Here is an 18976-nt window from a genome sequence, read left to right on the forward strand (position 1 = left end):
TATTTACATTTATGTCCTCAATGGGCCAAAATTACAAACATACCCTTATAACCTAATCAGGGCCTACATGCATACTAATACACATAGTTATGCATCACATTTATCCAAATAATCATATAAGCATGTTTTTCACATAATCATGCATTTTCACAATTAATTCACATAACTTCCAATTGTGCCCTCCCGGCACACTAATCAAGGCCCTTAAGCGTTATTAGTAATTTTGGGTCGTTACACATGCAATACACAATTGTGATCCATTGAAAGAAATAGATATATTAGAACTTGTGAAAGTCATAACAAATCATTCTAATTGCAACATGGAAATTGAAATTAAATTTCTACTAAAATCCGAAATAAAAAATACATCATTTACAATGAAAAATTTATTTCTGAACTTCAGACAAGCTCTTCCTCTAGCTTGGACTGCAACGAGCGCTCCGTTCCCAACTCTAAGCTTTAAGCCGCCTTCGTCCACTTCCTCCCACGATTCAAGAAGCTGTAAAGAATTACAAAAATGGTTAGTAGATCCAGAATCAATAATCCAAATGGATTTATCATTCTCTAAAACACATGTTTCCAAGATAAATGAACTACAATCATTACCTTTGTTTTCCGCTGCTAGAAACTTAGGGTAATCTCGTTTCCAATGCCCCTTCTCTTTGCAGTGAAAGCACTTATCTTTACCTTTCTTGTTTTTCTTGTTCTTCCCCTTAGGCGTCTGTGCACTTGGTTGTGCACTCGTCTTTGCAGGCTTAGGGTTGTTGTTTTGTCCACATTTCCTCTTGTTTCTAGCTTTCGAAGACAAAGCTTGGTTAGCTTCTGCCTTAGCTGGATCGGCAGCAACAACAATAGTCTTATTTTCTCCTCCTTTACTAGGTCCATCCATGATAGGTTCAATAATGTGAAGCTCGTTCCTGAGATGTGTCAGACCATAGTTGAGTTGATCACGAATGTGTAGACACAATGCCATTCGAGCATTTATAGTATCTTCACGTATGTGCGGAGACAGTGTTATCCAAGCATTTACGGTGCCATCACGAGCATTGGGAGATGATGCTCGTTTTGGGGATTCCTTAATCATGACGAATTCAGAGTTGTCACCAATGAAATCTATGTTGATGTTCTGCTTCCATTTAAGGAAGTTTTCTCCAGTGAGTTTCTCCATCGAAAGTTGAGAAAGGATGGTAGTAGACACAACCATAACTTAAAACTACAAATTACCAATAAAATATAAATCAATCACATTTGCTCAATAAAACTTCTATTCACAAAAATTTCAAGAAATAGCACAACATATACAAAAAATATGTAGATATGAGAAAAAAATACCAAAAACAATCATATCTCTATTTCTTTAGGTTTTTAACTAATCTATGATATCCTTGTCCCGGTTGGTGAGAGTAAAAAATATCACTAGTTAAATAGAGTTGTAAACTCATTTAATAATGGACACCACTATTAACAACCTACTATTCGATCAAAATAAGAAAACAAAATCTCTTGTTTTATGAGCTAGACTCATGGTTTCAATAATCATAGATTTAGTCCTAGTAGTCACTGTAGGGGTGAGTCTAGTAGAATTTGACCTATAATTATCTATCTTTCGAAATCTAACCTTGTCAAAATAACTAATGAACACCTTCCGTAGGGGGGCGAATCAAAGCGCCTCAATGCCCCATTAAGCTATTGACTATGTTAAACCAACGATGGAGATAGAATAAAATTCTTAAAATAAGCTCATTATAAAATTAAAAATAGTATTTTTATTATTTATTTTTAGAGAATTAATGACTTCCAAAAAAAAAAATAAACAGATTAAATTTTTTAAAACCAAAGTCCTATAATTTCCTATTAATTCTAAAGTGTCACATTGAAACAAATTCAATTAATTTAGAATTAATTTGTTGCTAATCAATATTTAGGTTTAACTAATATAATGAACCTATACAATTAAGTACAACTTAGGTAAATGGGCCTTAACAATTGAACTTGTATGGAGGAGGGCTAGGTCCAGTATGTCGTTTCCACTACAAAGGCCACCTATCTTCCATACAAGGTCCAAAAGACAAGAATTTAAACCTTCATTTTATAAATTGTTATTAATTGATTAGACCCACTATAGTCATGCAAAGCAAATTGGCCTTCACAAGTGGAATCACCCACAAGAGAGGAATTTAAACTTTACATTTTCTAATGGGCCCAAATAAAACCTATCATTTTATGAATATTTTATTTGGCAAAATCCATATATCTAACAAACATATGGGCCACTATATGCATCTAAGCCCAATTGCAAAAATACCACATATAGTGCAAACATACATGTTATAACTGGATAGGCCTAATCATGTTACTATATGAGCAATTCTATGAATTTATGCAAAAATACCACAATTAATTATCTAGAATTTATAAAAAAAAATTAAAATTAATTAAATTTTTACAAAAATAAGTCAATTTAAATGAAATTTATTAACAATTAACAATAGTTAATTTAAATTTCATTTATCAACAATCAACTTGGTTTTAGGTTAATTTGGAAAAAAAAATATTAATTTAATTTAAATAGGATTTATCAACAATTAACCAAAGTTAATTTAAATCCCATTTATTAAAAAAATATTTTATTAATTGACTGAAAAAATGATATTTTTCAAAATTTAACCAATTTTAAAATTTAAAATCAATATCTTAACTATTTTCCAAAAATATTTTGTGTTGTTACAACTATTGGCTAATATTTTAACCATTTAAAAAAATAAAATATAAATAGTTATAACAACCCTAAAATCTCTCAAAACAGTTAATCAAATTCAAATATCCATAAAAATATCTAACTAACAATATTCAAATTTCAAATAATTTAAATATTAAAAACTATAGAATAAAAATATATTTATATTTTCAAATAAAGATTTAATAAAAATATCAAGAATTTAAAAGAAAATATCTTAAATATCTCATATCTTAATTATAATATTTTAATATATTAAAAGATTTAAAGTTAAGTTGTTAGTCTATTTTTAAATTTGAATTTGAATCTTTGTAGAAAATATCTAATTATTTAAATCTCAACAAACAAAAATATCTTATTTAAAAAAAAACAATTTTAAATACAAAATCAAAATTGATATTTTCAGCTTTGATTATAAATAATAAATTTCCACAAATCTTATTTTTCTTTAAATTAATTTTTTTTGGATGAACAGTACCACGGGGTTACTGTTCATCGCGTGCTGGTGGCTGGGCATGCGCGCGCGCATGACAGCTAGTGCAAAAAAAAATTTTGAGCAATTTTTCAGACAAAAACAATTTTCTAATTAATTTTTAATATGTTTTATACAAAATAAAGCATATATAAAAATTAATAGCATAGAAAACATAACAAAATATCCTAAAAATTTGCTAATAATCACATAAAATCAACATGTTTCATAAAACACATGAAAATCCATCCAATTATTCAAACACATCAAATAATCCAATTTTAAACATGTTCATGCATGAAAATAAAGATTACCAAAGGCTCTGAGGCCAGTTGTTGGGAAAAACTTATACAACATCTTTATTTATTTTCATGTATATCTAATATTAAACAAATTAATACGAGATAGCTTAAAACATGTTTCTAATATTGAATTCAAAGAGAAACAATGGATAGAATACTTACAGTATACGCAGCGGAATGAAAGAGTCATTCCTTCAGTTTCTCTAACTCTTGTATCCTCTCTATCGCAGAGTATTATTAAGAAACTGAACCGATCTTCTATTTTCTTCACAACCTTCCAATGTATCCTTAGAATCACCTAGACTAGTGTGGGCAATTCTCAATACATGAGATAGATAGAGAGAGAAGAAGAGAAAATAACAAAGAGGCTTAAAAAAGGACTTGTGTTTAGAGAGAATCTAAAACTATCAGAAAATCAGTGATTAAACTTATGTTTTGACTTCTCTCTAAGCACTCCTTTTATAGACTCAATTAGACCATTTAATTTAATTAAAAAATAAATAAAATAATAGCCATTTTAAAGCCCTAGGTCGAAATTATCATGGGCTTTAGGCCCATGAAATTTCCCATTTGATTATAAGCCCATTGGACTTAAAATCAAGGCCTATATTATTTTCTATTGATTTAATTAATTAAATAATTATTTAAATCCTTTATCAAATTAATTATTTATAATTTCAACCTTAATTTAAACTTATTTATTAATTTAGATACCAATTTATCTTAATTAATAAATCTGTCATAATTTCTCTTTTCTTCTCAAAATTACATAACTCTGTGAAACTAACCAAAATTGACCTGATCAACTTTGATAATTCTAATTGATAATTAAATCAATTAATTGAGACTATCTAGATGATTTTATCCAAGGTACAATGGGGACTATGGGCCTATGAAATCAAGCTCCAATAAGTTATCATAAATCTAACAAATAAATTTACTAACTTATTAATTCCTCGTGACTCCACTATAGACTCGAAATTGCACTCTTGAATTCATAGAACACTCTATAACAAATATAGATATGTTATTAATTATCCATTGTTACAACCATAATTGTCACTTTATCCTCTATAGATGGTCAGATATGACTAAAATACCGTTTTACCCCTCATTGTATTTTATCCTTAAAACACTTAGTTCCTTGTAAATGATATTTCAATAAACTAATTTAATTACTGAAATGAGATCTCTATCATTTAACACTTTGAACCAAACTAAAAGGAAACCATCGTTTCACTTCTTCATCAGAAGCTATAGATGTTCATATCTATGATTAACGCTCCCACTCAATTATACTACCGAGTTCCCAAGATGTAAGTATGGGTTAGTCCGTAGGGTAAGCTAGTAACGAACAAGTCAAAGAACTCAAATAATACAATCAGTTAGAATACTAACCACTCATAATTGAGATTGAATTGACCTATGGTCAACTATATGATATGACTAGAATAGATAATAACGGTATGTTTACTTATCTTATCAATTGTCAATATCGGCCCAGTCCGACGTAACAAATACATCTGATCTTATCTAATTTGCTAATGTTCTGGAAAGAACATAACACCATAATGTGTAAGTAGATCATATCGTAGATTTGCAAGTCAGGTAAATCCTGTGCACTTTCTAATCGTAGGACTAACTTATTTTGAACATATAATCATATTTATATTCCACTGTGATTACGTCACTATAAATAAGATTAACTATATGCTCGGGATTTAATATAAGTTTATATTAAACAAATAATCATGAAAATAAAACATGTGAGCAAAGTGATTGACCAAGTCAAAAAATGATTTCTATTCTTTTATTGATAATAAAATGAGATTACAAAGAAATTTGGTTTTAATTAGGGCATAAACCCCAACATGCCATCCTTAAGCAATATGATATGAAGCTTAACCCCTTAAAGCGCTCGTTTGGGGTAAGCTCCGGAAAGTTTCTCAGTTTCATTGTCAATGCAAGAGGTATAGAAGCTAACTTGAAAAAATTAAAGCTTTGATCGACATGAAATCCCCGACCAAGACAAAGGAAGTACAGAGTCTGACGGGAAGGATTGCAGCACTCAACATATTTGTCTCAAAATCCACCGAGAAGTGCGTACCCTTTTTTAACTTGCTAAGGGGAAATAACAAGTTTGAATGGACGGAAGAATGTGAAAAGGCTTTCCTGGCACTTAAGGAACACTTGGCTCAACCTCTAGTCTTATCAAAGCCGATTGATGGGGAAACTGCATACTTGTATCTAGTAGTTACTCAACATGTGTTAGTGCAGCCCTGCTCCGAGAAATAGATTGGATCCAACATCCAGTGTATTACATAAGCAAAAGGCTAGTCAGGGCAGAATCAAGATACCCATTAATTGAAAAACTGGGTTATTGTTTGTTGCTTGCAACAAGGAAATTAAGGCCCTACTTCCAGGCTCATCCAACCATAGTTTTAACCGATCAACCTCTTAGGAAAGTTCTGCAAAAACCAGAGGCATCTGGTCGATTACTTAAGTGGGTTGTCAAGCTCGGGCAATATTAAATCGCCTACTAGCCAAGGACTGCTATTAAAGGGCAAGTCTTAGCATACTTTATTGTTGAATGCAGTGGAATACCAAAAGAGAATGAGCAAGCAAAATAGCCTGAAGACAATGAAGAAAACTGGCTCATATGGAGGCTGTTTGTAGATGGATCTTCCAATGAGCATAATTTTGGAGCTGGACTTATACTTATCATACCTGAGGGACATCGTATTCACTACGCGCTAAGGTTCAACTTCAGTGCCTCAAATAATGAGGTAGAGTACGAAGCCCTACTAGCAGGATTACAAATTGCTAGAGATGTTAAAGCAGTGGCAGTAGACATATATAGTGATTCACAGCTGGTCATGAATTAGGTGTTGGGGGAATACAAGGCTCAAGGACTAAAAATGGCATCCTACCTCAGCAAAGTAGAAGATATCCTGACACAATTCAAAAAATGTATCATCCAATAAGTGCCCCGTGACTAGAATTCCAATGCAGATGCCCTACCAAAACTTGCAAGTGCCAAGGATGTAGACACCCTAAATGTAGTACCAGTTGAGCACTTGTCCTAACCAAGTATTAACAAAACGGAGCAAACACTACTGCTCGATAATACCCCCTTCTGGATGACACCTATAGCCACGTTCTTGGAGCATGAAATATTGCCTCAAGAGAGAAATGAAGCCTGAAGAATGTCAAGACAAGCTGCTAGATACGTGATTATCGATGGATTGATGTACAGAAGAGGGTATTCTATGCCTTTGCTCTGATGTGTTACTAAAACATAAGTAAAGTTGCTAATGATAGAAGTGCATGAATGATTATGTGGAAATCATGCATGGGGGAAAAGTCTAGCCTAGAAGATACTGAGACAATGATATTTTTGGCCCACAATTCCATGGAGTACGTCCGAAGATGTGATAAGTGTCAAAGATTCTCCAAAATCCCTCGAGCAGCTCTTAATGAACTTAAACAAATGCAGAGCCCACGACCCTTCGTAGTATGGGGCATCGATTTGATTGGGGAACTCCCAACAGGAAAGAGTGGAGTGAAATTTGTGGTGGTCGTAGTGGATTACTTTACAAAGTGGATCGAAGCAGAACCACTGGCTACAATCACTTCCAAGAAGGTACTCGATTTCGTATTAAAGAATATCATATGTAGTTATGGGCTACCAAAGAAGATCCTTTCATATAATGGCACTCAGTTTGATAACGACACATTTACAAACTTTTGTGTAAGGCATGTTATCACTAAAAGCTTTTTCGCAGTTGCTCATCCCCAAGAAAACAGACAAGTAGAAGCTGTCAACAAAACCTTAAAGGACCCAATGAAAAATGTCTCGAACAAGCCAAAGGCAATTGGTCGAATATTTTTCCAGAAGTATTATGGTCATATCAAACTACTGCTCAAACCTCAATTGGACATACTCCATTTTCCCTAGCTTATGGATATGAAGCAATGATACCAGTTGAGTTAACCCCCCCCCCCCCCTATCGCATTGGAGAAGTACGTATGATCAAGATCAAAACCACCAAGTATTGGCTGAAAGCCTCGACATGATGAAGGAAAAAAGAGGAAAATCATAATTACGAGTGGCTGCTTACCAGCAAAAGGTACCTAGATACTTCAACTCTCGAGTCAAGAATAGAAAGTTTTCCCCAAGTGATCTAATATTGTGACAAGTGTTCCAAAATACTAGGGATCCTGCAGCAAGAGTTTTGGGACCAAATTGGGAAGGACCATATCAAATTGTAGAAGTATTGCAACCAGGAGCATGAAAACTTGCTCGACTGAATGGTGAACTAATTGCAAGATATTGGAATGGTGAACAATTGCGGAAATATTATCAATGAATATTGGTTGAAAGGCATTTACCCACTTACTCCAACCAGCATTATTCTAGATTCATTTTAATTGTAAAGGCACGATTATTGCCCAATTGTTTATTTTTGGTTGTAAGGCACGTATTACCCATTTTTTTTTCTACCAGTTATTACTCAGACAATGTTTTTTAGTTATGTGGTTATCAGACACATTTTCCCCTTAATAAATGACTAATAACCTAGTTCAATTAAATTATTTATGTTTTTTTTCTTCAAAAACATCCATTGCTCGTAGAATTTCTAAATTCAATAGACACGTTTTGTCAATTTTATTACGGGGTATATAAAAATGAGTGTGCTCGACACACTCATTATTGCCAATTTTGTTGTTAAAAAAGTATTACTTAACATGTGTGATTCTTAAACAATTTTCCAAGTATACTGCTATATGATACAATATTCGAGCAGCTGTGTTAGCTTGAGCAAGTCTGGTTATTTGGCAAGTGACCAAGGATTTTCCTCCTTGATCACTTGGGGGGCATATAGGGTATACATGATCACACATAAGTAAATAAGTTAAAATAGCACAACTGAGTAATACTTAGAAAATTTTCAAAAATTTATAAAGTATTGTGCTTTGTCCAGCAAGGACTAAAAAACCAAGATGCGCTAAATATTAAAAATGAGCAGTATATAATATGTATAAAGATAAGAGTAAAAATATTCACACATATTATTTGAGATTAAAAGCTACTTGGACAACCATTGTTTTTGCACCACAGGCCTTAAGACCCAAGATGAAATAAAAAAAATAAAAGGAAATAAAAGTGCCCTTCTCAAGGCTCCACCGCCTCAGAATCTTCCCCCTCAGGCTCCTCCTGCTCAACTTCAGGGGTTGCAGGGCTTTCTTCAGTAGTAGCAGCAACAACCTCAAGATCCTCTTCTTTGCGAGCAACACACTTGGTGATTTTTTTGTCGCAAAGATGGGTGGGGATGTAGTCAAAGTTGGCCTCCTTATTGTTCCTCCAAAATATGAAGAAGCAATTCAAGGCCGTACTCTTGAAATTGGTTAAAGTTCAAGGAGTGTGACTCCTTTTCACGCTGGAGCTCTTCCTCGAGAAGTTTCTTCTCCTCCGAAATCTTCTCTCTAAGCTACCTCATATCCTCTGCCGACTTGAGCTGCTGCTCCTCGAGCTCTTTGACATGAATGTCAAGGCTGGCTCTTTTCTCCTCAAGCTCCTCCAGTTGGTGCTTGAGTTATTCCACTGACTCCTTAAGCACCTTGATCACTTTGCTCTTATTATCAATCTCGGTGTTCTTGTTGCCAAGATCCTTCTACAAGTATTGAGCAGCTTGGAACTGGAGAGTATGACTGTCCTTAAAATGTTTCACAGTGTTCGTGATTTCCTCAAGGCCTCCTCAAGTTTAACTACTTCGGTGCAAGTGTTGGTGAGAGTAATAACACCCTATGATAACAAAGCAAGACGAGACTAAGCACATAAAAGGAGTAAACGAGCAGAATACTTGGAAGAAAAATTGAGAAACATATAAAGAGAAACTTACCGAAAGGATCTTAGATAATGCTAATCCAAGACTGGAGTCGACCGACAAGTTTCGATGCTTGAAGACAACATCAACAGTAGTTGGGTGTTGAACAAGGGTCTGGACTAGGGAGGAGATAGAGTGAGCAATATGTTGGTATTAAATCAAATCAAAGGTACGCAGCAGAATATATGGACCAATTTTAATAAATATTAATACCAGCCAGGATCATACACATATATAAATATTAAACCACACACAAATAGATTAGGGATAATCTCTTGTAGCCTATCAAGTGTCCTTGAGTCTTTTTGTATAAATCAACGATCTTCCTATCAAGTGTTCTGAGATCTCACACCCTGATCTTCCAGACCAATCCTCATACACACAAGGATGTGTGTGGACACATAGGATTCAAAAAGTTGATTTTATGTGACTCACTAGATGTACTCAACACATGAGATCTAGAGAACTTTTGACAGAGAGAAGGTTTAGAAAAGTTTTCAGGTTTAGAGAAAATTATCGCTTTAGAGAGAGAGTCTATCTTTTTATTTTTAAAATAATAATTAAGCCTTATTCTGAAAGTCACGTACTATCAGACTTATAAAGATATCTAATATGATTAAATAATATTTATTTAATTAAAATATAATTCAAATTAAAACTGATTAGATATTTTTATTTAATTATTTATTTAAATCATATTTAAAAAGAATAATTGAATAACCGATTAAACAAATTATTTAAAATTCAAAATTCAAATCACAAGGATTAAATCCCTGATGCTAGGCGATGCACACTATACAATACAGCGTGTGACGCCCAAGCCTGCATCAGGTTTCCCTAATTTTCTCATTTATTTGTTTAATCAATCTTTAAGACAATATATTTATCCCAACATAAATATCAGTTAATTCAAAAATTAACTTTATCTTAAAATATTAGTTTTAAAATAAATAAATAAATATCATATTATAAATAAGATATTTATTATTCTCTCTTTTTATATTAATCCAAACAAGATTAAAATTGATTTTAACCTATAGTTTTTCAAAATAAAAACTATATAGTTAAATAATTAATTAATTCACAATTAATCAATTACCCATAATTATCACATAATTATTTCCTCGCCTTGGAAAATAAATTCATTTGAAATTTAGTCATTTCTCTTTACAAATCTTTATTTTGACATCATTACCCTTGACAATGTAGGACAGAGGTGATCTGGGGACCATGGACCTATAATACGAAGCTCCAATAAACCAGATTATTAATTATACTCTTTAATATAATAATCTGATTTATTAATTCCATGATTACTCCACTATAAATATGAAATTGCACTCTAAGTATTTATAGAATTATATTTACAGAGTTTTCTCTAGTAGTCCATTGATATAATCGATATATGTAGTTCTGACCTCCATTATTGGTTCATTGATTAGAGTTGGTCAAAATTACCGTTTTACCCTTCTAATTACCTCTTGATCCTTAAGTACCATTAATTCACTATCAAATAATTAATCTATAATCTAATTATAGATTTGAGCTCAATAACTATTCAGTTCCAGAATCAACCCTTAAGGGAACCAATATTCGATCCGTTAGGAAAACATAGATTCCATTATTGTAATTCATGTTACCAGCCATTAATGATATTGAATTTTCAAAACAAAAGTCATTAGCCTCGTTATTCTAAGAGACCTTAAAGAGTGAATCAAAAGATCCAATAAAGATAAACAGGAGTCCATGAATACTTAGGATTTAGACTGATCTATAAATGATAATCTATTATGATAAGAATTAAATCTTTACGTCAAACGGCAAGTTTATAAAGATAATTAATTCTCATCGATCATGTCATATATAATCTCTATTATATATAGCACCTGTACTAAGATGTCTATCCACATCAGTAATTCGAATCTAGATTACTTGCATCTCGTATGCTTAACAAACCATACTAGTAACCATTCATTGGAGATTCCTTACTTTAATATGTTACTGACTATTTTTTCATTATATATGATCTTAATTCTCTCGTACTAATACAAGATCATATTCTCATTAATGAATATGGAATTTTCTTGATATTAATATATAATTAATTCAAACAATAATTATAACATTCAAATAGAATAAAATTGTACTTATACTTAAAACCAATAAAATGTCTTTACATGCTTTTAGGGCTTTAATCCTAACAATCTCCCACTTGTCCTCAAAGCAAGTGAGGCATCTCCCTTAATCCCATATTGTGCACGTGACCCATGAACAACTTTGCAGGAAGCGTCTTGGTAAACGGGTCAGCTAGGTTATGTTCCAATGCTATCTTCATAACAGTCACATCACCTCGGTGTACAATTTCTCTTACCAAATGATATTTACTTTCTACATGCTTCCCTCTCTTGTGGTGTCTCAGTTTTTTTGGAATTAGCTACTTCTCCACTGTTGTCACAGTACAAGATTAGTGGCTTATCCATATCTTGAACAACTTCCAGATCAGTGTAGAACTTCTTCAACCAAACCGCCCCCTTATCCGCTTCACAATCCATTATGTATTCGACTTCCATGGTTGAATAAACTATGCTGGATTGTTTAATGCTTCTCCAGACAACAAATCCTCCACCAAAAGTGAACACTAACCCAGATGTCGATTTTTGACTATCTTTGTCTGATTAGAAATCAGAATTAGTGTATCAAGTAGGGTTTAGCTCACCCCTTGAATATACCAACATATAGTCTCTCGTTCTCCTGAGATACTTGAGAACGTGCTTTACTACAATCCAGTGTTCCAAACTAGGATTTGATTGATAACAACTTACAATCCCAACTGCATAACATATGTCGGGCCTAGTACACAACATAGCATACATTAGACTCCCAACTGCTGAAGCATATGGATACTTTCTCATATCCTCTTCCTCCTAAGGTGTCTTGGGACATTATTCCTTGGAGGGAGCAATTCCATGTCTGGTCGGTAATTGACCTTTCTTGGAATTCTCCATAGATAATCTTTCAAGCACCTTATCTATATAATTAGCCTGAGAAAGTGCCAAGAGCTTGTTCTTCCTATCCCTTAGGATTTTGATTCCCAGAACATAGCTCGCCTCACCCAAATCTTTCATTTGGAACTTTTCAACTAACCACTTTTTCACGTTTGACAATGTGTCTACATTGTTCCCAATGAGCAAAATGTCATCAACGTAAAGAACTAAGAAAACCACAACTTTTCCTTTGATGTATTTATACACACATGCTTCATCGACATTCTGTTCGAAGCCATATGTTTTAATTGTTTCATCAAAAGTGGTATTCCAAGATTTAGATGCTTGCTTTAATCCATAAATGGGCAGGGGAAGGAGTGGCTTGTTGAGCTGATGAAGACTCTCGAGTAGTGAAAGGAGTGGCTTGCTTAGAAGCGGCAGTAGGAGGAGTGGCAATTGGTTGGCTGGAAGGTGCCACCGAAGAAGCAGCGGGAAATCTGGGAGCAGAAGGATCCCTCCTCTGCTGCTTTGTTGCCGACTCTTTGCCCGAACCAGCCCCCAGGGTCACTTTTCTCTTAGTACTCTTCTTGGTCGGAGCTGGAGGAGAAGCATAGAGATTGAACATCTCTGAATCAGACATGATTGTGGTCAAAAAATGCAATTGTATCAAAATACAAAAATATATAAGCAAGCAGTTATATGACACAAAAGATTTTTCAAAACAGCCTACGACTACAGCATACACACGCAACAAAAGGAAATAACTATATTACATGGAATCCCCTCCTCGTCGTCAGATGACGTTGGCTCGTCCTCCTCCACTTCCAGCACCTTCTTGCCTTTTCCCTTGTCAACAGGAGGTGTAGGGGCTCGAAGGCGAGTAACTTCACCTTGCTCCCTTATGCTGATCCCTGTTGGCCTCCTCTGAGGGACAGGGACCACCTGAGGCTGGTCGGAATGCCCTAGTTCCTCATCGACTGCTTCCTTAGTAGTTCCTCCACCAGCAATGCCTTCTTCATTGGTGTGGTGGGTATCGAGCAGACCAACTCTCCTCAGGTTCTCGTTGGTTACGAGCAGTCTACAATTATGTGCTTCAAAGGGAAGCCGATCTAAAACCACTGCTCGCCTGGCCATGTCCACGGTAGGAATGGGTTTAATCCCATGGCCCTAAAACGCAACAAAGGAATGAGACCAAAGAAACAAAAGGAAAACGAAGGAATTGATCTAGCAGACTAAATAATTACTTGCTTGTTGAAAATCTCAATTGTTTGTGACCAGGGAAGTTGTTAGAAAATATTCCTTATTATAAATGCCCACATTGCTCCTAAACGTGGGCTCAGTCAGGAACTACCTGGTCTTGTCCCAGTGAGAGAAGTAGAAAAACCTAGTACCTTTGTGGGCTAGGTTCGACTTCAAGTCGAATAAGTAATGGACCTCATGAGCAGTAGGAGCAGCCCATCCTTGATCGTGATAAAGGATAAACAATGCTGAAATCATTAAGTATTCGTTTGGTGTTATTTGGGAAGGAGCAACGTTGAAGTGATCTGCGACGCTTCTAAAATAAGGATGGAGGGGGAAAGTGGCACTTGCCTGAATATTGTACCTCGACCATGCGCTATACGCACCACCAGGATTGTGCGCCCACTGGCCAGGTCGAGGAAGAACTAAATCTACCCCCCCAAGTCCATATCTTTGGGGGTACTCCCCAAGTACCCGACTTGAGAGGGTGCTGACCAGAGCCACATACCACTTAAATTGCCTCATCGAGCAGGCTTTTCTTTTCCCAATGAGTCTTATGATGTAGATTATCTGCTTGTCATCAAATTCAATCTCATCAAAAGGAACATCTTGGGGTCATGCCTACGGTTTCCATTGTTGTTGTTGTTGTTGCTCGGGATGCTCTCTTTCAAGTTGTTCGGGTTGTTGTTGTTGGATGGGATGCTCAACATTTTGCTCATTAGTCACGTACCTTGAAACCTAGGGATCCACAACCGATCTTTGTCTAGTCATTTTCTTGATCCTAGCCATATCTAGAGAACAGAAAGTAATCGTTATGGCCTTTTCAACAAACAAAGACTTGCTCGTTGCCCTCCCACTGGTTGGAATTCTGTCTGGGAGTGGATCAACAGAGTCATGATGTACAATAAAAGTCCAATTGTTTGGAAGGAGTTTCCTTATTCCTTGTTCTAATTCCTCAATCATTCGACAATATTTTTGATCGGGAACAGAATGAAAATCATAATGAGAGTTCTCACTAGATTCATCAGATGGTTCCATAAATCACGATTGATGTCAATATTTGGTCGACACCGTTCTCCTTTATCGACCAGTGTTTGTAGCAAGTCTGGGTCAATAGAATAATCACTCCCCCAATGATCGTGTGCATACATCTGGTGAAAAGTTCATGGGATGTGAGTTATTCAACCAGCCTATGCGTGTGTCTAACTAAGTGTGAGCTATTCGAGAAACACGATTCTACGCTCAAGCAGAAAATAGTGTGGATCTAAAAGGCCGTTAAAAAGATTTTCACGAAAAATTCTCTCACCAAACTTTTTAAGGAAGGCAAATGGTACTTCTGTGAGTTTGTGAAAAATCCTCTCGAAGCCAACAACACGATCAAGGGTAACCTGAGACCTAAAATGATTTATTAGTCTTGAAACAGACATTTTCCTAGAAAATCAATGATTTTTGCAAGAAAATAACCAAGTTTTTTACGTAAAAATCAAGAACATCAAGAACACATAGATACAAAATCTTCAAAAAGTGCATGGAAACTATGCAACAAGTAACTAAGAGCCATGTAAACACAAAAAATGAAGTTAGAAACTTACTGTGATGAAGATTTGGTTGGAAGACTGGGAGAAAAAGAATTTTTTTTGGAAAAGGAGATGAAGAGCAAAGTCATGGGTTTGAAAGGATTTCAAAGAAAGAGAAGGTTTGGAAAGTTTGAAAGTGTAAATAGTGAAAGGTAATGGGAAGACCTATTTATAGGCAGCGACTCGGGAGTGAGCAGATGATGTCATCTTGGAAAATTCATCATGAGTTTATAGGGTGATGCAATGTCATGCACGTGGGTTGGTAAAAAGATGCCTCGTTTTGCCCTGAAAAAGGTGCAATGATGGCAGGGTAAGAAAGCATGTCAGGCGCCTAGGAAACCAAAAAGTAGTCAATTGCATATTCGAGGAGGTGTGATCATTGCCTTTAAAAAAGCTATGAGCTGTAAAGTAATATTCAAAAGGTGAATAGATACTTACTTGGTCGAAGATTGAAAGTTTTTCCAGTGTTGGTCGCCCTAGGATAAACTCAGGGGGCAAAGGTTTAACCCAATTTTGACTTGATGATGTGGCTTCTAAGAAAGAGACACATGGCATTGCACCACATTAAATTCAGAGAGCTGGTTGAAAGGAGTAGTTGCTCTAGAGGGCTACATCAAAATATAAAAGCTTATTTAGCAAAGTTCAAGTAACCTGCTCAATGATGGAGCAGACCAGTACTATCTCATGAAGTTGCTCAGAGTGCAAGACTTGCTCACTTTTACCCAAAGATCTGGATTTCACGAGATACCAGTAAATATCCCAAGATATTTATGTAACTGATATTTAAATTGTATTATTCCTGTATTATTTGAATTTGTAATTGAATTTACTGACCCCACACCTACACGTGTAGGGCGTAGATTTTTTTATAATGACCCATAGCCCACAAAGACTCTCTATAAATAGGGAGTTCATTCAATCATTAACCCTAAGCGAAAATTACAGGAGAAAAAGATAGAGATTTTTTTTGTACGCACTTTACATACAAAACCCTTCGAATTGTATTCTTTTCTCAACTTAAGAAACTCAGTTGAACCTTGTCTCTTCTTGATCATGAGTTTGAGACTTCTTTGAATAATAAAAGTGCAAGTGGACGTAGGTCATTACTAACTCTTGGGCCGAACCACTATAAAATTCTTAGTGTCGTTTACGTGATTTTAGTTCATTTAGTTCTTATTATGTCGTATACATTGACTCAGTGTCGTTGACCAAAATGTTGGTCAACATATATTTAAATGTATTTAGTATGTTTAGTGCTTGCGAATTTGTTTTAAAAAAGCAAATATGTCATCTATTTTAGTATTTTAATATTTAACTTCACTTTAATCATATAGTTTATCAAACGCTCTGAAACAACTTTTCAAACTCACCGCACTTTAAAATCTACAATTTACCAAATGCTCAATAATTTTTCCCCACAGCACAGCTGCAACTGGTGTTATACACAACATAGCTACAACTGATTTTTCTCACAACACATTTGTACCAAACTGGTCCTATGTATTTGTGAGTTATGTGAATCTCAAATTATGATATTAGGTCATCTACAATTAACTTAATTATTAAATAAAGTCCAACCAATACAATCTTGCTTCAAATTGAAGAAGAGAATAGTGCGAAATCATATTTAGTGTAGAACTACGATGCAACACTATACATTTAGAGCTTAAATAAAAATAATCTTTTAAACTCTTATCTTTTTTTTATTAATTATTTTTGTTGGTGATATTTCCTTCAAAGCCCAATAGTATGGTGTAAGGTGTTAGACTGATAGTCATGCCCAATCCAAACCCATTATGGGTTGTGCGATTGTGACTGAGGTTTGAACCCAACAATGCAACTAACTCTTGAGTGAAGTAGATTCTCCCCCCTAAGACAAGTTCAGAGGGCTTAAGTCTGCATCCCTGGGCTGGTTGAGGGTCTTAGGCTCATCCCTCGATCTAAGGTTGAATCTCCTTTCTCTTTAGGCACAAAATGTCACTCATTGAGTAGGCGATTGAGTTTCAAAACTAGGGGCATGCTACTGATTGGTTAAAGGGATGTTTGCAATGCGTGATGTTTGAGAAAGTGTGTTGCATGAAGGTAGCATCCCTTGTTTTTTGTTAGTGTAAATACTAGTTTAAGTGAGTTAAACATTGATTAGGAGAAACTCTTTTATTAGCTGGTTTCTTTGGTTTGTTACAGTCTGTTGCATAACATAATTCTGTTATTTGTTGTATATTGTTTTTTGGGTCTGTAACAATCTTGTAACCATTTCCAGCTGAGTTCATTTCTTTCCAAAAGCTTCTTATGTATTCATATAAGTATATCATTCAATAAATCAGAAACTCAAGCATTAGTTGAGCTCTCATTCAGTTCCTTATTTTTTATTTTGTTTTCCTCTGCTTTGTTTTTCTCATTTGGTATCAAGAGCTTTAGGTTTTTTTTTCTATTATTTTCCCCAACTTCCATGGCGTCTTCTTCCAGCACCGCTCCTAGAGTTTCTAACTCTTCATCTTCCTCGGCTACTCAAGCAGCTGCCGTGGTCATCCTTCCTCAGATTGTACCTCTCAATCTTCGACTCGACAGGAACAACTATTTCTACTGGCGATCGCAAGTTCTTTCCACTACTCGTGCCCATCAACTTGAAGGCTTTCTTGATGGCACCAGGATCACTCCTCCTCACACCATTCCTGATCCTATAGATGATGATTCCACCATCGTTAATCCAGAGTACATCAATTGGCTTCGTCTAGATCAGTTTCTGATGAGTTGGTAGTTCAATTCGATTTCTGAGGCAATGCTAGGGCATGTGGCTCGCTGTGCTTCTACTCAAAATCTATGGAGTGTTCTTGATCAACTCTTCTCCAACAGATCCAAAGCTCATATTCTTAAACTTCATTCTCATCTCCAAACTACGCGCAAAGGATCCACCTCTGTTGATGAGTATTTTCTCAAGATGCATTGCCTTGCTGATGCTCTCAATGTTGCTGGCCTTGTTATCACAGATGATGAGCTTGTTCTCTACATTTTGGGCAGTCTAGGAAGTGAGTATGAAGCTATTGTAATTAATCTAACCTCTAAAGATTCAGTGACATTGCAGGAGGTTTAGTTCATGTTGCTCAACCAAGAAATGCGTCTAGAACAAATGCACTCTGCAGCTCAGCTGGATCATCACAATCCTACTGCAAATTATGATGCGTACAACAAGAAATACTCCCCACCTCTGTCGACACAATCTGCAAATTGTGGTGGTCGTGGTCTAAATCGAGGTCGTGGAGGTCGATACACCACTCAAAAAGGGTTGAACAATCGCCCTATCTGTCAAGTATGTGGCAAACCTGGGCATATTGCCTTGAAGTGCTATCACAAGTTTGATTAGAGCTATACTGGAGAAACTGCTTCCACTGAGAATGCTTCTCCTGATGCTCCTCAAGCTATGCTTGCTATTGCCACTACAGTCGCTGATCCACACTGGTATATGGACAGTGGTGCCTCGCATCATGTTCTCTCTGATGCCACTAATCTTACTCATAAGCAGGACTACAAAGGCAAGGCTAATCTGGTTTTAGGTAATGGGTCTCAACTTACTATTACTGCTATTGGATATACTTCCATTTGTGCTGAGAAAACCCTTCATCTTAATAACATTCTTCATGTGCTTGGTATTAAAAAGAATTTGATTAGTCTTGCTCATTTTACTGCTGATAATTCTGTTATTGTGGAGTTCACCTCTTCTTGTTGTTATGTTAAGGATCCGGTGACAGCGAGTGTGCTTCTGCAGGGTCGGCTACATGA

The sequence above is a fragment of the Humulus lupulus genome, chromosome 5 (assembly GCF_963169125.1).
Source record: "Humulus lupulus chromosome 5, drHumLupu1.1, whole genome shotgun sequence".
NCBI classification, from domain to species: Eukaryota; Viridiplantae; Streptophyta; class Magnoliopsida; order Rosales; family Cannabaceae; genus Humulus; species Humulus lupulus.